This window comes from Miniopterus natalensis, chromosome 10, assembly GCF_054644295.1.
Source record: "Miniopterus natalensis isolate mMinNat1 chromosome 10, mMinNat1.hap1, whole genome shotgun sequence".
Taxonomy (NCBI): domain Eukaryota; kingdom Metazoa; phylum Chordata; class Mammalia; order Chiroptera; family Miniopteridae; genus Miniopterus; species Miniopterus natalensis.
The window spans coordinates 28,444,192-28,469,803 of record NC_142090.1 but is presented as its reverse complement, the minus strand read 5'-3'; positions in this window follow the sequence as shown (position 1 = coordinate 28,469,803).

Sequence of the window (25,612 nt, the reverse complement as noted above, 5' to 3'; positions counted from 1 at the left end):
CTTGTGAATAATGTATATTCTGTATCTTTGGGTTGGAATTTTCTGTAAGTATCAGTTAATTCCATCTGATCTAATGTATTATTTATGATCATTGTGTCCTTGTTGATTTTTTGTCTAGAAGATCAATCCAGTGATGATGGTCAGTGGTGTGTTAAAGTCTCCTACTATGATTGTATTAAAGTAATGGATGTTTAATATGCATGCAGAATCCCTAAGTGTGGTATAGGTAATCCATTAGGAAGACAAGAAGAAAATATTAGAACTTATGTGTATTTTTATTTTTGTCTAATAAAATAAGACTTTAAATTCATGTAATAATTAATCCATATTTTTATAGTAGTATTGTATCTACTTTATAAATAACCTCACACATATTGGGATGCAAGGTAAAATTTTTCACTAATAGCATTCCAAGATCAGAACAGATACAACTGTATTAATTTCATTTTTCTGAGTAACAGATTGACAAAAATTTAATGTCTTAAAGTAACAAACATTTATTATCAAACAGTTTCCATGGGCCATGAATACTAGCATTGTTTAGCTGTATCCTCACTTGGAGCCTCAATTAAAAATAATCCATTTCCAAACTCATTCAAGACTATTGGAAGAATTTATTTTCTTATATTTATATTACTGAGGCTTACAAGTCCTGGATGACTTCCTGCCACCTGGCCCTCAACACAGGCAGTTCATAATATGGCCATTTGCTTCTTCAAAGCCAAAAGGAGAATCCAAAAGGAGTCTACAAGTGCAAAGTCTTATAAAACAAAATGTAATCACAGGAATAACATCCTATAATCTTTGCTGTATTCTACTACACTCAAGGGGAAGGAATTATACAAGAGAATGACTCATTACACATCACTTTAGGGTGTGTCTTCCATAGAGACCATTCTTTAAAAGAAAAATCTAAAGGTCTTTTTAGCTTACAAACACTAGGATTCATTTTAATGTTTTAAAAACCTAGCTAAAATATGCTTTTCTTCCTGGAAACTTTATTACATCAACCCAGCTCAACTCTGGTCACTTCCTGCATTTCTAATCTATATACTGCTTGAGGTCTCTCTAATCTATACACAATTCAAGGGCATGAATGTTTATTTCTCTTATAAATAATAATATTACCATCATAATATCATCAGAGAGGGCAACACTTTTCATCCTTTTTTCCTGTACTCACTAACACTCCCAATCTGGAAGTGAAAATTCCAAATCTTACATAAGAAAATTGGAGACAGAGGGAAAATGTAATGTGGCTGAAACACAAAGCAGTCGTCCCTGACAGAGTAAGGATTAGATCTCAACATTTGCAATCTTTTATCCTCTGTTCAGTCCATTAGGTCGTACTGTTTCCAATTAATTAGGGGAAATCTTTAAAGGAATAATTGATCTTCAAAATAAAAATGAAAGCCTTAAGAATGCAGTCAGCACTAAAAGGTTCAATGTGCTATCAAAATGAATGAATAATTCCATCTATTAGATCATTCACGTTGAGTAACTGTGCATTAAAGAGGCTCACTCCCCTAGATCAGAATTCTTAAGAGAATGGAAAATAAAGTGTTTTAATTCAGTTCTATGCAGTTGCCTAAGTCTTAAAGACAACTCTTTCAAGTTGTTTATTTGTTCTCAATCTAGTCTCAACAAGTTAAAAAATAAATGTAATTTGATCTATAATTAATGCAACATAACCCAATTTGTTTAGAAATAAAGCAAATTAATTAATTCTACTCTATCAATGTCTTGGCCCTTTTCCTTCATATAGTTGGGGGGAAAACTGATGAAACAAATAACAAACAGTATGCCACAGATACTTATGGTTTGTAACATGCCAGGACAAAAAAAAAAGTGCTTTCCCAGGACAAAAATAGATGATTGCAAATGTTATGAGAGCATATCTATGATGTTTCAATAAAGTGCCCATATTATTCAAGAAAAATGGCAAAAAATCTATCATTACCTCTGTAGAAGTTTCCTTTAGGTCTTCAATCTTTGAACTCTGATATCCACAAACATCATCTATTCCAGCAAGTAGTTTATCTTTGTATACAAGCAGAATGACACAAGCTAGGCTTTGGGGACATAGTATGAGCTGAAAAATGGAAAAAAAGTGAAATTCTTTACCCTTTCCTCTTGTGTAGATAGCAACTATACAAAGTGTGGAGAGCAGAGTTAGTATAACTAACTCCAATTTGAGCCTGAAACTTATCATCTGAACACATATAAACCTGGGCCAACAGCCAAGTCCTGGGCTGCCAGCAAAAGGGAGGCAACTCACACATTAAAACTGATAATGATGACTAAGCATCAAATTATTGGATGTTGCCAAATATTTTGATTTGGACTTTGAGGGGTAATCTCAGAGACTACACACAAGCTAATCTAACAAGTGCAGAGGAAGGGAGACACCTCCACAAGGAGGATAAAAGTGAAAATAAGAACAGTGACACTTGCTACACCCTCCTGTGAATGAGCCCTGTTGTCAGCTCATGTGTCTGGATTGGTGACAGTCGATTATTCTGAGGCCTCATTGTCTCAAGCTAGTTCAGCAGGCTTCCTTGCAAGATGTGGACCCACTCAACACTGAGGCTTCTGTGACACCGAGTGATGAGTAACCACCACTCTGAAAATAGCCCAGACTGGAGGTCAATTGAGAATCTTGGAATTTCATTTCATAAACCTCCAATACTTGTGAGTATGTATTCTGATGTGTTTGTAAGTTGGATTAAGCCTGCAAATAATAAAAGCTAAATTGACAATATAGTCACCGGTGTTGGCTCAGTGTTGTTACTTGGTATCAGGAACCTAGAGGGCCAAGTGACTACCTGGGGTTCCAGTCTCAATCAGGCACTCCTGATGTTAATTGGGGGTCAGGACATGGAGTGACTTATAAGAAAGACTATACTCACAGCCAGAGTGCTCGTTACACAAAGATACCACAATATTAGCTTTGGTCCAGGCAAATCTCTGACCTGCTATTGCCACATTTTAGTCTGTTTTGAAACTTTTCATCATTTCCATTCATATAAACCAAAGAACAACAACAAAAAAGTTTGCCACTTCTCATTTGATCAGCTATCCAAGAACAATGTGAATTCCCTCAATATTGAAAGAAGGGTCCAATCTTAAAATACCTTTCTAATGGGCAAGAAGTGACACTATCAGCATAGCCTTGGGTTTGCTCAGACACCAATCCATGCCTGAATGGAAAGAGGAGTAGAAAGTTAATATCTGCTTTAGAATCAGCCTCATTGTTTTTACTTCTTGCTATAAACACATGCCCACTTTAAACTGGTCAGGCATTAGTTAATGAAACACCTGGTATTTTCTAGCAGGGATGCAATACTTCCAAATTAGAAAAAAATACATCCTTTACAATGTATATGAAATATGAGAAGAAAGCACATATTAATCCTCCCCTATGATGAACAATGTGTGTGAATGCAGCTCCTGGGGACTACAATTCCCTATCCTTGCTCAATGAGTTGCACCAGTTGGGCATCCTCTGCATAGGACCTCAGGACAGTCCACAGTAGTTCCTGGGATTAGGAATCTTCAGAGCAAAAGGCTAAGTCAATGTAAGACTTCTGTCATGGGTAAACATAAAGAATTTGAAATTTAATCAAATGAGTCTAATCAGAACAAACAAATTTTACACAAGGATGAAACCAGCAAGTAACTTAATGGAGCATCTGGGTGTTCTCAGTTCCTGAGCCAATGAAATAAAGATCAGCACGCATCTTATTTTCACAGTTGTTTCTGCATTTGTTAGGAAGTAAGTTCCATGGTAAAATATGTGATTCTCTGTCAAGAGAGCCTTTTCATTTCACAGAAGAAAACATAGATCAGACATTTCTCCCCACAGCCTGGCCAGACTATTTTATGTCTTGCTTCCGTATTCCAATTCAGGTGGAAAACAGGCCTTAAAATAAATGAAACATACAAAGAACTTGCCAAGCTTCTGCCCATGACATATGCAGGTTTGTAGATAAAAGGTTTGTTTAGTAGTAAAAATCAAGACTGTTTAAGAGTGCTGAGGGAATGAATAACCCCTCGTTTCGTGTCTGGCAGTTTACTAGGCTTTGCACAATTGTTTTTTCATCTGTAGTGCAAAAGTCCATATTTGTCTTCATTACTGCCAGGAAAAAGTATCTCAATGAAGTTTATGAATAATATTTAAAAGTTAAAAAAAGGCAACAAATATTTAATTATCTATTACTTCTTATAGTTATAAAGGCCCATGTTACTTAAAATCCCAAAAGTTCCTTCCTTGCTTTCTCTCAGGATCATTGTAAACCTCAGCTATTACTTACCAGATGTAATTTATTACTTTGCAAATGTTATTCTATTATATTTAAATGAGGTAATTTGCAATTCCCTGTACCATTCATAGATGTCTCTTTCTGAGTCTCTTAAAAAATTCATAAAATAATAATATAATATGTTTTATGAGGCAATTCATTTATTTTTAACCCATCTATGCTGCACTTTAATATTTTGACAGTTTATCTTTTAAGTATCTATTAGATAGAGTAACTACACTGCATTTTGATATGTTGTACTAATAATGATAAACAGGAATAAGAAAAATATGAAATTCCTTTGATGAAAGGCATTCCTTCACAATATGATTACTGTTTTCCTCCCTGGTTAAAAATAATAGCCATTTCCTATTTGTCCCTTTTCATTTCAATTAAACAATCCTTATATAGAGTTTCATATAGAGAAATGTTTCTTTTCTTTCTTTTGGCACTAGCAAGTAGGCATTTGAGCTTTCTCCTAATTTGATAATATTGGCTATAACATGGTAGTGCACAGCAATGTCACATCAAAGCTTGTTTCCTATTTTTGAGGCAATTATTTACATTAACATTCTTATATTTAAAGCAGTTAAAATTATTTCAAATAGGCTACGTATGTTTAATTAAACAATTCTTCAGATGGTTTTCCACCTCTCTATGTAGTACTGGTGGTGTTTACAATTCATTAAAATTTCTGCTGCTTATTCTGAGTTTTTTATGAACTAATAAGATTGGATTGAGCATTTCTCACAGTCATTAAAGTGCTAAAGGAGATGTAATCCTGAAAGTTTAGACTTAGAATAATTGATAGCTATAAAAGTACTATCTGGTTAAAAGAGTACAATCCTCTCAGTTATTATAAGACCTTTAAAGTGAAACACAAAAGCTCAGCCCTTATGACTGTTTTTAGAATTCTCCCTGACTAAATAGACTAAATCACAAGACAGTGTGGGCCCAGCCCTATTTTTGTGGTAAGCAGCAAATTACTTTACTTGAACTTTGCTCCAGTCATGACATTTTGGTGCTTATAAATCTTGAATCCATCTAAGTTCACCTTAAATTAGCCTTGCAAAAAAACACTCCAAACTCTAGTTGTCAGCCTCATGGCTTTTGGCCAGATGCCACTTAGCAGCTGAAACACTGATTAATTGTCATCTCTTTATCTTTCTCTCTCTCTCTCGTCTTAGATATATTTTTTAAGGAAAAGAAGAATATGCAAGCTGATATTATGTTGAGAACAACTATAGATGAATGATGGTATATTTAAGAGATATAATTTATATTTAAAATAAATATTATATTTAAAATATATGTAATGAAAACACAGGGCAAGGAGCCTAGGCTGTGTATACTATGCATGTCATCTACTGCACAAGGAATTTGGGGCTGAGCCAGGGGTTGGGCTAATCCATGCCAAGATACAACAGATTTTTCAATTTTCCAGCAAATAGAAACAAAATACTAGTTTCAGAAGATATATTCAACAAACTCTTCTAAATGTGTTTCTGATTTGTGGTCAGAATGTTTTTACTGCTGGTGCCCTGCGCTTTTGAGACATTTATTTCCTAAAAGTAAGATTCCTTTCTATAAACCTCAACTGTCTGTTTTTCAAAGCAATTTAAAATCAAACACACAAATAAAATTCTGAACATATGGAAACCTTCATATAAGGCTTTTTGTATTCAGAGTTAAAATTGTTTTATAAACTTAATGCTTTGCAGATGAAAATACAGAGAGGATGACTGTTTTTAGCACTAATGTTTTTTGACAGTGTTAAACCTTGTTTTAGTAATTGACATCAAAATGTTTGGTGGTTTTAAATGGACCATTAATAAGAATGGCATGTTAGGTTTTTTAGAAATTGTGCTTAATACTGTGAAGTGGCAAAAATTTGCAAATGTAATATAGTGTTTTTATTATTTTTTAAAAAATGCTTATAACAAAACAACTCTCTTCTCTCATGTCTCTAGGGAAATATCTGAAGCTCAAAGGGAGAAAATATTTCCTCTTCATCCATCTTAAGGATCTCTACAGAAGTAGACCTTTTTATCAGTTCCCAGTTTGGAAAAAGATGAAGTAATAAAACAAAACAAAATTGGAATCTTCTGCCATAAGGACTCTACAAGGTTGCTGAATTCCATAGAGCCATAAAAATATAAATAAAGGTTCTATCATGAACTAGAAAGTATATATCAGAAGACATGAATTTGAACATCAAAATTACTACTAAACTACAGAACAGTCATCATTCAAAGCCAGCTAAAATCTGGCTGAATGGAAGTGATACAGCTAGAAAATTAAAGAAAAAAAACACAGCCTGAGCTGGGTAGCTCAGTTGGTTATAGCATTGCACTGATACTCCAACGTTGCATCAACCAATGAATACCTAAATAAGTGGAACAATAAATCAATGTTTCTCTTTCTCGTTCTCTTTCTTGGACTCACTCCCTCTGAGCTCCAGCACTGGGGCAGCAGTTTGAAAGGCACCAGAGACATACAGGAAGGAACTGAGTTGTCTGGCATCAGGGAGAGAGCTGGGGGGGGGCAGTTTTCTCCCAGACAGAGGTGCTGGCAGAGGCCATTGTTCCTATGATGAGCCCTCCTTCCACAGAGCTGGTAGGCAGGTGACATATCTGAGACTCCAGAAACCTGGCTCACAAAGTTTGCCTTGCCGTAGTGATTCCTTAATACCTGACCTTACCCAAATTCCAGGCCCATTCAAGCTGTTTTCAGTGACTTTCCCATACAAATGGCTTGTCTTGGCTCATACTTCAGATTTTCCTAAAAGACCCATACCTCTCTCTAAGTGGCCTCAACCCTGGTAGAAGCAGAAGCCAGCTTTGGTTCACAGCTTGGCTTCACCTGGGTACCTTCAAGCTCACCACAAGTAGCAGACATCTGCAGATAACTTTGTAGCTAAAGCTGGATGGCCTGGCATAGAATACAAGTGGCAGCTGACTTTGGCCTACACCTCCTGGGAAGCCGCAGTGCCAGCACACTCAGTGGTTAGCTTCAGACCACATCACAACATCATTACCTTACCACCTCCACAGGTGAAATGCTGGCACCAGAGCCCTAATGAAGTAAGTCCTACTCTGTAGGGAGGGCTTCTTCACAACTGATCCTTCACCATGGTTGGATGTCTGAGGTCAGAAGTCAGTTGGCAACTACAACAGGAGGGTGTGCACAGCCCACAAAAGGAACCTTGAGTGCCCAGCTTGGCTGATCAGGGAGTCTATTCTACTGGACCCTACAGAACACGTACTACATTAGGCCCCTTTACTAAGCCTGGGAAACATAGCAGCCCTACTTAAAACACAAAAACAAACACAGGGAGGCTGCCAAAATGAGAAGGTAAAGAAACATGTCCCAAATAAAAGAATAGAACAAAATTTCAGAAGAAAAAAAAAGAAAGCAGCTAAACAAAATGGAGAGAAGCAAAATATTAAATGTAGGGCTGAAAACACTGGTTATAAGAATTCTAAATGAACTTTATAAGAACTTCAACAGCATAAAAAAGGACAAGTTAGAAATGAAAGATACACTAACTGAAATGAAGAATAATTTACAGGAAATCAGCAATAGAGTAGATGAAGCCAAGAATCAAATTAGCGATTTGAAATATAAAGAAGCAAAAAACACCCAATCAGAAGAGCAAAAAGAAAAAAAAAATTTCTCCAAAATTAAGCTAGTGCAAGGAGCCTCTGGGACAACTTGAGCCTGCCAACATTCACATGGGGGTGCCCGAAGGAGAAGAGAGCAAAAAGTTAAAATCTTATTTGAAAAAATAACGACAGAAAACTTTCCTAACTTGGTGAAGACAAGTCCAGGAGGCACAGAGAGTCCCAAACAAGATGGACTCATAAGAGGCCCACAACCAAGGAACATCATAATTAAAATGCAAGAGGTTAAAGACAAAAAGAGATTCTTAAAAACAGCAGGAGAAAAAGTTACCTACAAGGGAACACCCATACAACTGTCAGCTGATTTCTCAAAAGACACTTTGCAGGCCAGAAGGGAGTGGCAAGAAATATTCAAGTGATGAAATGCAAGGACATACAACCAACATTTCTCAACCCAACAAATCTATCATTTAGAAATGAAGGACATATAAAGAGCTTCCAAGAAAGAAGAAGCTAAAGGAATTTGTCACCACCAAACCTATATTTTATGAATTGTTAAAGGGTCTTTAAGAAGTAGAAAAAAAAAGATCAAAAATATGAACAATAAAATGCTAATAAATAAATATGTATCAACAATTGAATCTAAAAAAAAAATAAACCAGCAAAAGAGAAACAGATTCATAGATACAGAGAACATTTTGACAGACACCAGATAGGATAGAGGTAGGGGGAATGGGTGAAAAAGGTTGAAGGGATTAAGAGATAAAAATTAGTTGTTACAGAATAATCACGGAGATGTAAAGTACAGCAAAGGGGATATGGTCCATTATATTCTAATAATTATGTATGGTGTCAGATAGTTGCATTAGTAAGTTATGTAATGTCTAATCACTGGGGTCTACAACTGAAACTAATATAATAATGTATGTCAAATGTAATTAAAAGATAAAAATAATTTAAAAATGGAAAAAAATACATGAATTTAACACTGCCTGTGTCACAAGTCATGCTGCATCCAGGAAACCACTCAAAGTTCTCTGAGCCTAAACTCAGTTATTTACAAAATGGGACTAATAATATTTACTCTGTCAAGGTAGAAAGACTATTGGGACAATCTTATAATGCACTGCATGTGAAAAAACATTTGTAATGGAAGGGAACTTTTTTCAATTCCATTTAATTCAATAAGCATCTGTAGGTGCCATTTAGTGCTCATCTGCACGGCACAGGCGAGAAAACATTGATGTGAAAGTTATGGATCTTACCTGTAAGAAAATGTTAGAGAATGAACTGGAATGAAAATAAAAAATGAGATGGAGATGGTACCAGAGAATTATTAGGTTCAGAGAGAACAATTTGAGAAAATAAATGAGGGGAGAAAACAGCACAGTGTTTTTCCAAAATTTTAAATGATCCAGCATTACAATATGAGAATCAATTGGTAAACAGAAACAAACATGTTTGGGTTATAGCATCTGAAGGATCATTTTAAAAGTTTATTTATTTGTTCATTCACCAATATTTACTTAGTGCCTGTCATGAAACAGGAACTATACTAGTCAGTAAGTAAACAGATGTGATATACAAAGACTTATAGGATTGGGCCTATTCACTGCACTCATAGGTTAGAGATGTTGGACCTTACTAAGCCAGAAATTGGCAAGTATAATTTACATTTTATAAGACCACTCTGCCGTCAGTATGAGGAGTGAGTTTCTAGGCGATGAGAAATGGATATTAATGTTAATACATTAATGTAAGTTTTTTCTCCTGTCTCTGGCTCCCTACCTGCCCCCTTCTTACTTTGTTCCTAAGCCTTTCATTATGTTAACTAGAATAATGAGGAGACAAATCTGACAATAATGTGATGAAGACAAGAAAATTTACTTTGGGAATGGATAGATTAAGTAGTTCTGCATGAGGTGGGGGGAAGGAGAGCAGAACTTTCAGGTTATAGTTTGGGAATATAAAAATATATTAAGAATATATAAGAAACACTGGTTTATGCCTTGATAAATTTAAGTTATAAATTGAAATATTGGAAAGAAAGAAATTTTGAATAAGTAGCTGCAATTCATGTAAAGAACAGAGTAGAAGAGATTTAAAATAAAATAAAAAAAGAAATAGTTAAATGGTCTAAAGAAACGCAAACAGTAGCCCTGAGTATTCTTGAAATTTTACCAGAAAAAGGAAGGAAAAAGGAACACAGTGGAGATAATGATGAGGTAAGAATTGTGATTTAGGGGAGAATGCACAGCTCAAAAATTGGTGTTTCAGGCTGAGACCCAGACATATGAGTTTGCAAAAATGAAAAGAATTATAAAATATGTCGTTGGAATTTACATCAGTCAACAAATACTGTGGTACATCAGCGATACAAGCAGATATCTTATCCCCAAGGATCCTGCATTTTAATAGGACTGATAAATGTAACATGTTTGTAAAAATGTAAACTAAATTCAAGTACTATTAAGTAAATATTACTAGTATTGATTGTTGACATGGTATCAGAAATTCACAGCCAGGGTTCAGAGTACTTCATGATTATAAGATTCTACTGAAATTCTATAGGAATGGCAGGCATCAGAGACAAAGCAATGTTGATACTTGAAATAAACACCCAAAGGGCCCAGCACTGGACATTATTAATGGACTCAAGGCCACAAGGATCTCCATTATGTTGGTAGGCTTTCCTGTGGTAATTAAAAATCAGGGTAGAGAAAGTCTTGAACTCCTGTCAAATTCTTAATGACGCACCAACCAACAGCAACAACAAAATATATGCTTCACCTTTTACATAAAAAATCAACTTTGAAAGACAATTCATGGCCCACACACCAGAGAATCAGAATAGTAGAATAGTGTGGAGAAGGCCCTTCTGCAAGAATTTGTAGTAAAATGTTGAACAGTCTTATCTTTATGTTAAAATGGAGTGATGCCTAGTTTTTTCACTCTTGGTGAAGCTTATTGATAAGCATTAAAGAGTAAAAAAGATAGCCATAGCTGCCCACAAGAATGGAAATAGAATCCATAAAGTGTTGCAGGCATGCTTCCCCTCTTGACATAAGTACCTCAGCAGGAGAGTTTTTAGCAGATAAAGATAGTAAGATGTCTTAGTCCTTTCAGTACTGTAAACCAAGTGGTTCATAAAAACAGAAATTTATTTCTAACTGTTCTGGAGGCTCTAAGTCTAAGATTAGGGTGCCAGCATGGTCAGGGGCTGGAAGAACCCTCTTTCAGACTGCAAATTGAAGACTGTTGACATTTTGTATCTTCACATGGCAGAAAGAGAGCAAGAGAGCTCCCTGGAGTCATTTTCTAAAGGCACATATTCCATTCATGAGTGCTCCACTCTCATGTCCTAATTACCCCCCAAAAATCCACCTCCTAATCCCATCATAGAGGTTAAGATTTCAAGGTATGTACTTGGGAAGGATACAAACATTAAGTCCACTGCATCAGGTTTTTAGTCTTTGCCAGGAAAACTTCCCAAAACCAACACCATCAAGTTTAAGGAGTGATCCTAACAGTTTTCTTCCAATGTGGCAGGGGAGGTCATAAGCTGGTTGACAATGACCATGACGTCAGGTGGCCCAGAGAGATGGCCTATATTTATATCAGCTTCATAGAGGTGCATCTCTTGCTTACTGAATTGTTTGAAAAAATAACTCAATGAAGGAGCCATCATTTTATACCTTGCAGAGACCTATTTAATCAAAATACTGGTATGTTAGCTAATCAGTGTACTAACAGGTACTTGGAAAAATATAACCAGGCAGATTTAAGCAGTACCTCCACAGATATCAAAAGTATGCAATTTGACCCAATAGGAGTGAGTAGGCAGGACCTATGTGGGAATGACAGGATGTTGTTGGTTGGGGAATGATGGGGGTTTCCAAATAGAAGGAATAAGTATGTAGCCCTTCATTAATTCTATAGAAGAAAATGTAGGAGTCTTATCTCACTAACATATTCCCTGCTCTGCTCCACTTCCCTGATTTCTTCCTTTTTCATTAAGTTTTTAGGAAGAGACTGTATCAGTCTTTATAGTAACACTAAAGTCTTCTGTAGCAAAATCAGGATAACTAGGAAAAGAACTATCTCAATAAAAGAAGCTAGAGTTTTTAAAGGGTTTTATTGAAGAAAGGAGAAATCACAAAATCACAAGCAGAAAGAATATACTAGAAAAGGATACACTACTGTTGAGCTTTGTGACAGAGTGGAGCGTTTGAGAGAAATAGCTGTCATTCACATGGAGGGTAGAACAAAAGGAAAAGTTGGGGTAGGGAGGTTTAAAGTACAATTGCTATTTATTAGTAATGTACTTCCTCCTTCTGGGTATTGTCTTTTTTGTTTGTTTGTTTGTTTTGTTAATTTTATTTAAAATATTACAGATGTCCCTTTTTCTCCTCAAAGACCCATTCCACCCTCTCCCAGACCCCTCCCCCCAGTCCCTCTACACATCATTGCCAGTGTTCTTGGGTTGTGCATATATGCATATGAATTCTTTGGTAATCTCTCACCTTCCACCCACCCACCCACCTCTTTCCCTCTGAGATTCGTCAGACTAATCCATGCTTCCATGTCATTGAATCTATTCTGTTCATCAATTTGTTAAGTTCTTTAGATTCCACATATAAGTGAGATTATGTGATGTTTGTCTTTCTCTGCCTGACTTATTTAGCTTAGCATAATATTCTCCAGGTCCATCCATTCTGTCCAAAAAGGTATGATATCCTTCTTCTTTACAGCTGCATAGTATTCCACGGTGTATATGACCCACAGCTTTTTTATCCACTCATCTATTGATTAGCACTTGGGTTGATTCCAGATCTTAACTATTATAAATTGTGCAGCTATGAACATAAGGGTGCATATGCTCTTTCGGATTAGTGCTTCAGAATTCTTAGGATATATTCCTAGAATTGGAATCACTGGGTCAGAAGGCAGTTCAATTTTTCATTTTTTGAGAAATCTCTATATTGTTTTCCATAGTGGTTGCACCAGTCTGCATTCCCACAGCAGTGTACTAGGGTTCCCCTTTCTCCACATCTTTGCCAGCACATGTTGTTTGTTGACTTGTTGATGGCAGCCAATCTGACAGATGTGAAGTGATAACTCATTGTGGTTTTAATTTGCATCTCTCTGATTAACGATGTTGAGCATTTTCTCATATGTCTCTTGGCCCTCTGTATGTCTTCTTTGGAGAAGTGTCTATTCAGGTCCTTTGCCCATTTTTAAATTGAATTGTATATATTCCTCTTACTGAGTAGTATGAGTTCTCTGTACACTTTGGAAATTAGCCCCTTATCAAATACATCCTTGGCAAATATATTTTCCCAGACTATGGGTTTTTTTTTGGTATTTTGAGGCTGTTTTCTTTTGCTGTGCAGAAGCTTTTTAGTTTGATATAGTTCCATATATTTATTTTTTCTTTTGTTTCTCTTTCCCTAGGAGATGTATCAGTGAAAATTCCACTAGGTGGAATGTCTGTAACTTTACTGCCTATGTTTTCTTCTAGGATTTTTATGGTTTTGCAACTTACATTTAAGACCTTTATCCATTTTGAGTTTATTTTTGCCTATGCTGAAAGTTGGTGGTCTAGTTTCATATTTTTGCATGTATCTGTCCAATTTTCCCAGCACCACTTATTGAAGAAACTGTCTTTACTCCATTGTATGTTCTTGCTTCCTTTGTCAAATATTAACTGACCATAATGGCCTGGGTCTATTTCTGTGGTCTCTGTTCTATTCTATTGATCTATAAGTCCGTTGTACCAATACCAGGCTGTTTTGATTACAGTGGCTTTGTAGCACAGTATGATATCTTGTAAAGTGATCCCTCTCACTCTCTTCTACTTTCTTGAGAGGGTTGCAGCTACTCGGGGTCTTTTTACATTACATATAAATTTTCAAAATGTTTCCTCTAGATCTGTGAAATATGCTGTTTGTATTTTAATAGGGATTGCATTGAATTTATAAATTACTTTGAATAATATGGACATTTTAATAATATAAACGCTTCCAATCCATGAGGTTGGTATATTCTTCCACTTGTTCATATCTTTCTCTATTTCTTTTTTCAGTGTCCCGTAATACAGTTTCCAAATACAGGTATTCTACATCCTTGCTTAAGTTTATTCCTAGGTATATTATTTTTTTTAGTTGCAATGGTAAATGGTATTTTTTTTAGTTTTTCTCTCTGAAAGTTCATTGCTGGTATAAAAGAATGCCATTGATTTCAGGATGTTGATTTTGTATCTGGCTACCTTGCCAAATCTGTTTATCATATCTAGTAGTACTTTGATGGAATCTTTAGGGTTTTCTATGTACAATATCACCTCATCTGCAAATAATGACAGTTTTACTTACTCCTTTCCATTTTGGATAACTTTTGTTTTCTCTCTGTCTGATGGCTGTGGCAAGGACTTCCAATATTTTGTTGAATAAGAGTGGGGAAATTGGACATCCCTGTCTTGTTCCTGTTTTTAAGGGAATTGGTTTTAGGTTTTGACCATTGAGTATGATGTTGGCTGTAGGTTTGTCACCAGCATAGGGAAGTCTTTTTTCATTATTTCCTCCGCCATGTTCTCTATCCCTTGCTCTCTTTCCTTCCCTTTTGGCATTCCTATAATGTGAATGTTATTTCACTTCATGTTGTCCCAAAGTTCCCTTAGACTGTACTCATGCTTTTTAAGTGTTTTGTGTGTTTTCTTGCTGCTCTGATTGATTTTTTCCTACTTTGTCTTCTAAGTCACTTATTTCATCCTCTGCTTCATTAGCCGGCTTTTAATTGCTTCCAGTGTACTCTTTTTTTTTGTTTTTTAATATATCTTTATTGATTTCAGAGAGAGGAAAGGAGAGGGAGAGGGAAAGATAAAAACATCAATGAGAGAGAGTCATCAATCAGCTGCCTCTTGCATGCCCCTGACCGGATATCGAGCCTGCAGCCTGGGCATGTATTCTTATCAGGAATCAAAACCAAATCACCTGGATCCTAGGTGGACTCAGTCGCTGATCCACACCTGGCCGAGCCTTCCAGTGCAGTGTATTCTTGATATCAGATACAGCATTATTTATTTCTGTTTGTTTTTTATATTATGTATCTTTTTTTCATGTTTTCATTATTATCCTCAATCTTACCATCTCATACCTTGTGTTTTTCATTAATTTCCTTGAGCATCTTTATAATCACTACTCTAAACTCTGTTTCTGATAACTTGCTTAACTCTATCTCATCAAAGTCTTTTTCTGGTGATATTTCCTTTTCTTTAATTTGGGAGTTGTTTCTTTGTTTCCCCATTTTGGTGGCTCTTAGTGTTTGTACTTATCTATTAAAAATATTTGTTGTCTCCCGGTCTTATGGGGAGGGATTTTGTATTGTGAGTCCAGTGGAACCCAGAGGTGTGTTTTACTTATACTTCTGAGCTCTTTTCTCTAGGCATGTCCATTTTGTGAATGTCTCTTTTGTGAGTTCTTTGGGCTCTCCTGTTGTGTTTGAGTCTGGATTATTGTTGAACAGTCCTTGGGAGGATTCTCCTCTCAGGTTGGCTAACTGTGTTTCTCAGCCCCAACTTCATCATTTAAGCTGTTATATAGGTGTTGGCAAAGCAGGACAATACACAACTAAACTCCAGGAAACAAGGGATATCTTACAAAATATCTTGACAATCACAGTGAAAACAACCCAAGTAAAAATAGTACTGGGAGAGTGAAGGGAGAACACAAATTCTAGAGCAAAAAAAAAAACAAAAGAAAAGAAAAAAAGGTAAAAGAAAGAGAGAAAAAAATGTAAAGCTTAGAGAGAGAAAAGGATCTTCTTGTTAACAGTAACAAAAATTTACAAAATAATAATTATAAACTAAACTAAACTAAAATGTAAAAAATAGAGAAGCTACTGGGAGATAAAAGAATCAGAGAAAAGATTCTGAAAGAAGGGGCAGCGAAAAATTAAGGGAGATAATAAGAATAGAATTATATTTGAAAATGAAAAAATTATATATATAATAAAGAGAATAAGAGAAATTAACAGTCAAACAAAAAGATAGGAAGACAGAAGGGAGGAACACAAAAGAAATCAAGAGAAGAAGAAGAAGAAAAAAGTTAACCCAATGAATCGAGAGGAGAGAGATAAAGCTTGGACAGGGAGGGTGTCCAATAAGAGATTTGGGGGAAAGTATAGAGAAAAGTAGCAAACTTGCTGGGTATAATGATAAAGTCCCAACATTTAAGCAGGGAATATCAAGAAAGTGTTGATAGTAGAAGCAAGGATAAAACAAAACAAAGCAAATAAACAAACAAACAAAAAGAAACAAAACAAAAAATAAGCTAAACAAAATAAAATTCTTTAAAATTCTTTTAAAAATTTTTTAAAAATAATTTTTTCCCTTTTTCTTCTTCCTAAAGGGAAAAAAAAATTTTTTTAAAGAGAATCAGGTGAGTTTCTTCTGGGTGCTTTATGTTGTCTGAAGCTCTTTGTTTTGTATGTTAATTTCCATTCTCCTGGGAGGTACTTGTGTTTCAGCCAATGTGAGGAGCTGTTTAGGTTTGGCTCTGGTGTCCTTAGGTAGATGGTTGATCTGAAGGTCTCCGTGAACCACCTCTTCTTGTCAACTATTTTGCAACCTTATAGTTGCCTGGTCTTACTCCAGAATCTTCTGTAGGGTCTTTAAGGTGCAGGATGGCTAGTGTAGCTCAGGGTATCACTCCCTTTACTTAGAGGTTTCACTGTCAAGCACTCACTGTGAGGGAATTAGTCTCAGCTCCACAGCCAACTGCTCAGTCTCTACCCTATCCTTTGATTCTAGTTCCTCATGCACTGGCCTGCTGTAGCTTCAGATTGACTTCAGCCTGTTGCCTTTTCTGTATGGGCTGTTTCAGCAGCCTGTGCTCAGTGGGTTTGATTAAAAACTATCCCAGTGAGCCCTTTGCCTGCCCAGGCCCCAGCAAGTGTTTTCAGCTTTTCCTCTAGGTCCCAAGCAATAATCCCTTTTAGTCTTATTCTTGTAATGTTCTCCTGTGTGCTTTTCTCCCTTCCCCTTCAGGACTGTGTTCTGAGGGTGTATCTGGGGTTTCAGTGAGCTGGACCAGCCCCTTTCCTGTTTGGGGTGATGCTCCCAAGCTACAAGAGAGGCAAGTGTGCTCCGCTCCTCCCTTCCCAGATCTTGATGGCAGGTCACACCAGGCGGCCCCTCAAACGGTCTGCTATGCAGATCTAGAATACAGCTTTAGCCGGCTTGTCTGCCCAATGTAAGCCAGGAATGTGGGAGCCAGTTCAGGGATAAAAATTCAAAAACACACAAAGCAACACACAAGCAGAGAGTCCTCCCTGCAAGGTCCTGCCACCAGCTCCCCAAGGCACCCAGCAGGAGGGGACCCAAAGTCAACTCCATGCAACTACCCAGCCCCACTGATCTCAGTAAAGCTGGGACTGTTCCACATGTGTCACAACAGGGCCCCTCATGGCTGATCCAAAATCCCAGACACTCTCCACTGGGAGCTCAGGGCAGGAGGGCTCTCCTCCCCTCTCTATGCCACACCAATTAAATGTTTTCTGGGGCTCAACACAATGCCTTACAGGAAGGCAGAGGGTCCCTGTTTGGGGCTTGCTCAGTGCAGACTTCTGGGCCCTTACTACCCAGGGTGCCACACACTTTGGGACAGTCTTTCCTATGGTCAGCACCCTGAGTATAAAATGCTGGTCCTCCCCACCATTAGAAGCTTTGTTTTCATAGGAAGGTACTGTCCCCTCCTTGTGGGCACACCACTCCCTTGGGTTTCTCTGTCCTCCATGTGGGGCACTCCTTCTTTTCTCCTCCACTCGGGGTTTGAGATTCCCACTTTTGGATGTAGGTCTGCACTCCTGAGGGGAGGGAAATTTGCAGCCCCCAAGCCTCAGGGCCTCAGAGCCCAGCACAGGTTTCAGGGGGGAATCCCTCTTTTTACCCCCCCCCTTACCAGACTCTATGATGTTTCTTCAGTGCTCCCTACTCACAATATGTCCACTCAAGTATGTTTCTCTCATTTTTCCAAGCTGGTTATGTAGTATTTTAGGAGTAAATCAAGTTCGTACCTGGGAGTGAGGGCACTCTGTTTCTTCTCACAGTGCCACCATCTTCCCTGTCCTCCAGGTATTTTCTAAGAGACAGATTAGATTGGAGATTAGAATTTCTTTTCATTCTACTTCCTTTGAACTGCTGTTTCTTCAAACATGATTCCATGTGGAAGTTAAGGCCCCAATTTTAGGTGTTACATTTTTGATATCTCAAGCAAGATAAAGGAAAGTGATTTTGATTTTGAGAATGGGATAGAATGAAAAATTATTTGTAATACAAAATCAACAGGATAATTACTTTGGGCATTAAAGGGAGAAGAGGAAAAAAGAATCTGGATGGTTTATCAAGCCTAGTTAATTGGTTCAATAAGAATGCCAACAACTATGAGGGTTGGGAGAGAAAAACAATAAGATAACAAATGTTGAAGATAACAAATAATCAATGAAATATCAACGTTTGAAGATCATGACAATTAGAGCCAAAGATCCACCTTGCATGCATGCAGGGGGAAAATAAACTTATGGAAAGAGATAAGATTGTTTAAGATGAGATAAATCAGTCAGTATACCTACAGGAATCCAATGGCATCTTGAAATTGCTAACTGTCCAATTGTTAATTGAAAATCTAAAATGTTAGCTACAATTGACTTTCTTCACATAATATAGCAGCGCAAAAATGTAGAGAAAAAACATCAACAAATAACATAAATTGCATCTGTTACACTCTTCACTCTTGTAGCAGGTTGCCAATGCCTATGCTGATAATCCTAGCAACTATGCTATGGGTCTCTGTTCTCCTTACCCATTGTCAACCTCTTTAGTTACATGGGGTTTAGATCTGGTGAAGTAGCCCATATATTTCTTCCCATAAATTCTGAGTCATTGGTGGCCATTTCTTCCTTAAGATAGCATAATTTCCAAAGGTTGTTAAATAAGAAAGTATCAAGAGATACCACAATGATAATCTCTTTTCCTCTATTCTGTAACAGCAACCTAATTTCCTCCTGGGAATTGTGGTAAGTTCCCTAAGGTAGTATAGTGAATTTTACCTTCTCTACATGATAGTTGAGCAGCATGAGAGAACCAAAATATTTAGGAAATAGTTTTAGTTTCCAACTTACTAGAAAAATGTTAATGTGTTCTCATGAAACATGCCTCTCTTAAGCACTGTGACCTTACAATTTTGGGAACAGGAGGCAAAAATTATTCCGGCATGTAATTAAGAGTTATTGCAAGAAATCCACTTCTACTTCTATGTCTTCACTCTCAGATTTATACATGCCACATATGGAGCTTAAAATGGCATTGGCTCTGGTTTAAGGCACATACCTCTTCCTATGGAAATATTATCCTCTCACAAGATGTTTTTTCCTTGTTTGCACTATAATTGAGGCTTTAGCAGGCCATTTCACTGTTCTGTAAAGCCAGCCAATTCTAGATGAGGCATATGGTAAAGACTAGTGAATTCTGCAGTTGTGGACCCAGTATCATGAAATATGATCCTAGTGAGGCAAGATGTATGTGGGGGGAAAAACTGTTAATAACTCATGCTACAAATTCATGAATGATGCAGCTTGAGGAAGCATTGTAGGCATTGAAGGCAAACCTTTACCCAGAATAAGCTGGACACTCAGCAGTGGCAGTAGATAAATCACCCTTGGCAGAAAACCCATGCATCTAAAGAAAGATGACTTATCCATGGGGTAGATCATCTTACCTAAGGAGTCTATTTTGCAGTGGATTTCATCTAAGGAGCGTTACGTAAAATACAATTATTGTCATACTCTGTATCTTTCCAGAATTACCATTCCATATGCCCATCCCTCAAATCTACATTTTCAATTTTTCATTTAAAATGTTTATATTTCTAAGTCCCTGACAAGGAAAGTAACTTGTTAGCCACTACCAATACTATCAATTTAGATCTATTCTTGAGTCATCTTTCCTTCCACATTCAATGTACAACTAGTTGCACATACTAGAAAGTTTTCACCTTGAGTGAGACTATAGTACAATATCCATTCATTTTATTCCATTTTTCTTGCTTTGGATAATGGTGTCCTTATGCATCAGAACAAGCAAGGCTGCCCATTACCCAGTCACCAGAGATTAATATTACAAATAAAATATTAAAAATCCTAGAATATTCTGAGCCAGTCATGGAATTCTGTTCTCTTTGTCAGGATAAGTAATGAAATTTTAACAGATGATTAAGAGATTAAGCTTAGGGGTTTCTTGGAAATGTGTCCTTAAAAGTTATGAACAGGTTTCTTCTGTTTTTTAATATTGTATGTATATGACATCTGAAGCTAAAGCAAACATCTTGGGAAAAAGGACACTAGTTTAAGAGTATAAGCTGACAAACTGAGGATGGCACAGTGGAAAGATAGAAAGAAACTTGTTCCTAGATAATGTTGAACCATTGAGTCAACCATCTTTAGAATCAGTTTGCCTCTGGACTTCTTGTTTGCAAGATACAGTATTCCCCTTATCCTCAGTTTTGCTTTCCCTGGTTTCAGTAACCCGCAGTCAACTGTGGTCCAAAAGTATTAGATGGAAAATTTTAGAAATAAACAGTGTATACATTTTAAATTGTGTTCCATTCTGAGTAGCATGATAAAATCTCACACCACTCTGGACCACTCTGTCCTGCCTTAAATGTAATCATCTTTAAACCCAGCATTACCACTCTGTATATGCTGTTTTCTTTTAAGTCACTTAGTAGACAACTTGGTTATCAGATAGACCTTTGCTGTATCACAGTGCTTTTATTAAACTAACTCTTTTTTATTGTTATAATTTTTCTATTTTATTGTTGTTAATCTTTTACAGTGTGTAATTTATAGATTAAACTTTATCATGGGTATAGGAAAAAATATAGTTCCTATACGGTTTGGTATTATCAGCCATTTCAGACATCTACTGGGGGTCTTGGAACATATCTCCCACAGATTGTAACTGATTCAAAAATGTAGAAATGTTTGAGTGAAAGGTAAAACAATGGCAGTGAGGATCTCATATTTATAACCTAGACATTTGGGAACACTGAAAAAGCAGGAAAGAGAAAGATAATTCTGATAAAAAATTAATGAAATTGAAGCCTCTTATTGAATGTTTTCCAAAAGATAAATGAATCAAGCTGGGGAAAATGTAGGATTATGGGTGGTTCCTTCTTCTACCCAAGTCTATTTTTTAAAGCTCTCATGTAGAGGCATTTAAAACATAATTGTGTGATAAAGCAGATCACCAAGTCTAAATGCTGAGAATTCTCTAAATGGAAGTATAACTCTAGACTCTGCTACCACCATCTCTTTGGTATCATCTGTGAGTTAATTAGAATTGTAGAATCTCAAGCTCATCTCAGTTCTACTTAATAAGAATCTACATTTTAACAAGATTCCCAAGTGATTCATAAACACATTAAAATTTTAGAAACATGTTTCAAGATAAAAGTTTTGGATATAGTTATTAGTACATGGAATTGACAATAAAAATAGACTGAAAGCTTATTAAATTCTTAACAGAAATCTATTCCCATTGGGTTTTTTATTTCTTGCTGCTTATAGCAAACTCACTGATACAGAATGAATAGTTTTTTAATGGAAAAGACTTAAACATATTTATAATCTCTTATTTTTAGTATAGTAAGTATATTTGGATTATAACTTGAAAATAAAGGAGCTTTAGCATTTCAATTTTGAACATAGTAATTATGTAAGATGATGAAACAAATGTAGAGGTTTTGGAACATACAATGTTTAAATAACTGCTTAAGAAAGACAGCAAAGCCTGGCTGGGCATGGCTCAGCTGTTGAGCATTGACCTAGGATCCAGAAGGTCACAGTTTGATTCCCAGTCAGGCCATATGCCCAGGTTGAGGGATCGATCCCTGGTGGAAGGGTGGTGTGGGAGGCAGCTGTCAATGACCTTCTCTCATCATTGATGTTTCTATCTCTCTCTCCCTCTCCTTTCTTCTCTCTGAAATCAATAAAGACATATTTAAAAAAAAAGAAAGACAATAAAGTAAATAACACATGAATGGGGACATGATTAATTAACAAATGAAAGCAACTCAATGTTATAGCTAGGCATTATCTATGGAGTAGGGATAAAACTATGAATGACACAATTCTTGCCTAAAGGAAAAACAGTCTAAATCAACTATAAGCCAAGTATCAGATCAAAATGGGTAGGACCAAATGCAAGTTATGCTTTTGATAGTCTTTGGCCTGTGCATCCCCAAACAAGAAGTGGAAGCCTCACAGTGGGCATTATTTAACTTTCCATCATACATTTCAATCTACTAATAGCAGTACAAATTTCCTTTGAGATGTCAGATCTCCCCCATTTTCCATACATGTGGTTCAAGTTAAGCTACACCATTGCTTCAGGGTAAAAGAGTAAGATACATTGCTGGCCAATCAGAGCACATATATAATATACTATATAATACTGTTTCCAACTGTGTCATCTCCATCTTACTCCCAACCCCTGCAAGAAGAGTATATATGCCTTTATCCATGGTACTTGAGGTGTGGTAGATGAAATATACTGGAGTGGAAAAATCACTATGTAGAGTTATAGGTTTAAGAACTCAGAAAAATAATTCTATCTGTGGTCATAGAAATGTCAGCAAGTGAAGAGCATTTGGGAAGAAAGGTTAAAAATTTAATTTTAGATAATGAGATTTAATTTAAATGATACTTAATTGTTTTTTATTATAAAACTAATGCCTGGTTTTATAGATTTTGTTGTTGTTAATCACCCAAGGATATTTTTTCCATTGATTCTTAGAGAGCAGAAAGGAGGGATGGAGGGAAAGGGAGAGAAAGAGAGAGAAGCACTGATGTGATGAAAGACACATCCACTGGTAGCCTCCTGAACAAGCCCTGACAGAGTCCAGGGATCAAACCTGCAACCCAGGAACATGCCCTTGACTGGGAATTGAACCCATGACCCTTCTGTTTGTGGGCCAATGGTCTAACCACTGATCAAAACCAGGAAGGACTCCTGTTTAACTTTTTGATATTTTTCCTTCCAAGCTATTTACCCCCTCCTTGATACATAAATATATAAAACCGAAGTAGGGTTATATTTTATACACATTCTTGAATTCTACTATTTTCATTTAACATTATGTCAGTACTCCAATGTAAAAAAAAAAATTAAAATTTAAATTAAAAAAACCTTAAATATATGATTCATAATGTCTACATGTACATATATTTTAAACTATATGTAGCTGTTCACTTGTTGACAGATTTCTTACTATTTTTACAATTAAAATATAACTATAAGAATATTTGGATTGAAATCTATATATCCATGAACAATTTGTAAAAGTAGAAATAGAATTATTAGGCCTCAAAATAAGAAGTATTTTAAGGCAATGTAGAGATGCACAATGATTTCTCAAGAAGGTTTTTCAGGTAAAATATCCACAGGAATATGAGTATATAAGACTTTATTCTCTCACACTAAATATTTTCATGATATTTAATTAAACTTGACAAATATACATAGATAGTGTGTGTATTATTTTATTAAGAAAAACTGGAAACTCCATTAAATAGTCTCTAACAAAAATTGTATAAGGATAAGCTTTCTGTCAGGATACACACAAGCAGAAAAAAAGTATGTGTTTTCTTTCTGGAATAAGTTGCCATTGTAAGCAGAAGTCCAGCACAGAGGGATTTTGAAGCAAGAAAGCAAACAAAGAAGTGTTACTCAAAATATACAAAAAACTAGCCAGAGAAGTGGGCATTTCTTTTGAAGACTTAAAGTAACCTTTCTCTCAGAAAAAAAATTATCTAAAAACTAGCATATTAATTAAATATTCTTGTTCAAGTTTCAAAAGAATATTGCATGTATGAAATTATGGCATGTAGTTATATATAAAAAAGAAAGAAAAAAGGTATAGCTTCAGAAGATTAAAGATTTTAAAACATACCACCATGATTGGCTCAATTAAAAAAAAGTTAGAGCAGAGTTTTAAAGACGGTGATATACTGAGTGGAAGCTACACTGACATTCTCCTGGAACCAAATTGGACTTACAACTAAAACATAGAAAACCATCCTGACTAATCAACTGCAACCAAAGATGAGCTGGAGAGCACCTTCAAAACCAAGGAGGAAAAGTGGAGACAGCATATAGATTGGCAGAAAGTGTGGAGGCACAAGAGGGCTGGCTGGGCTCCCATAAGCAGCAGCTGAAAGTGCAGAGGGATATCTCAGCTATGGAAATTTCCGACTGAGGACTCTGGGGCCTAAATCATAGGCTTCCCAGCCAAGAGCACCAGAACTGAGAAAGGTGCCCACATAACATCTGGCTGTGAAAAGCAGCCTGGCTTTTGTCTGCCAGAAAAAAGGGCTGGAAATGTGGGGACACTCTTAAAGAGCCAACACACAAAGTTTCATGTGCAGCCACTCACCTTGGTCTCTAGCGGAGGGGGGGGCATAGGGGACTGGAGCTGTGTGAGGAGAATCTAAGGTTGTGGGCTCCAGAGATATAACTCAGAGGGCACTCCTCTGGATTCCTGTGCCAAATCATTCCCTCATTGCACAGGCAAACATTTACCTTCCAAGCAGCTTTTGTCTGAGGGTGAAGCAATTGCCTCACCATGCTGAAAAATGTTTTGCCCTATCCCAGGGAGTTTCTAAAGCCTGAGGCTCCTTAAGAGGCTGATAACAATCAGTTGCCCCATCCTGTAGAATTTCTACAGCCTGAGGCTCATTAAGAGAATCAGATTAATCATCCTGCAGGCAGAGGCAGATTTCAGAGTGCTTTGAGGTTTTTCCCTCATCTGCTTCTGGACCCAGACTCTGGAAAAGCAGACTTTGGTATGCAGCTTGGTCCTGTCCAAATTCACCCAGCCCCAACACAAGGGACCTCAAGCCATGGGTTGTTGATAGCTCCAAACAGGGTACTCAATGCCAGTCACAATGCCTGATACTGGCCTGCACCAGAGACCCTCCAAAAAGAATGAGAACACTTGCAAGCCTAGGTGATACACAGAAACAAACTCAAAGGGGCAGCTAAAATGGGGAGACAAAAAACAAGCCCCAAATGAAAGAACAAGAGAAGTATCCAGAAAAAGAGCTAAATGAAATGAAGAAAAGCAATCTCTCAGAGTTCAGAATACTGATTTTAAGGATACTCAACAGCATGAAAAAAATATGGAAATTATGAAAAATGACCAGTCAGAAATGAAGAGCAACATAGCAGAAATAAAGAATACATTGGAAGGAAGAAACAGCATATTAGAGGAAGATGAGAATCATATCAGTGAATTAGAAAACTGGGTAGAAAAAATTAATCAGAGATCAAAAGAAAAACAATTAAAAAACAGGGGCACAGTCTAAGGGACCTATGAGACAACATGAAACATAACAACATTCACATCATGAGAGTGCCAGAGTAGATCAAAAGTAAGCAAGGTTTAGAGAACCTGTTTGAAGAAATAACTTCCCTAACCTAGTCAAGAAAAAAGTCACACAAGTTTAGGAGGAACAGAGAATCCCACACAAGAAGAATCCAAAAAGGCCCACACCCAGACACATCATAAGTAAAATGTCAAGAATTCAAGACAAAGAGAGAATCTTAAAGGAAGCTAGAAAAAAGCAATCTGTTAC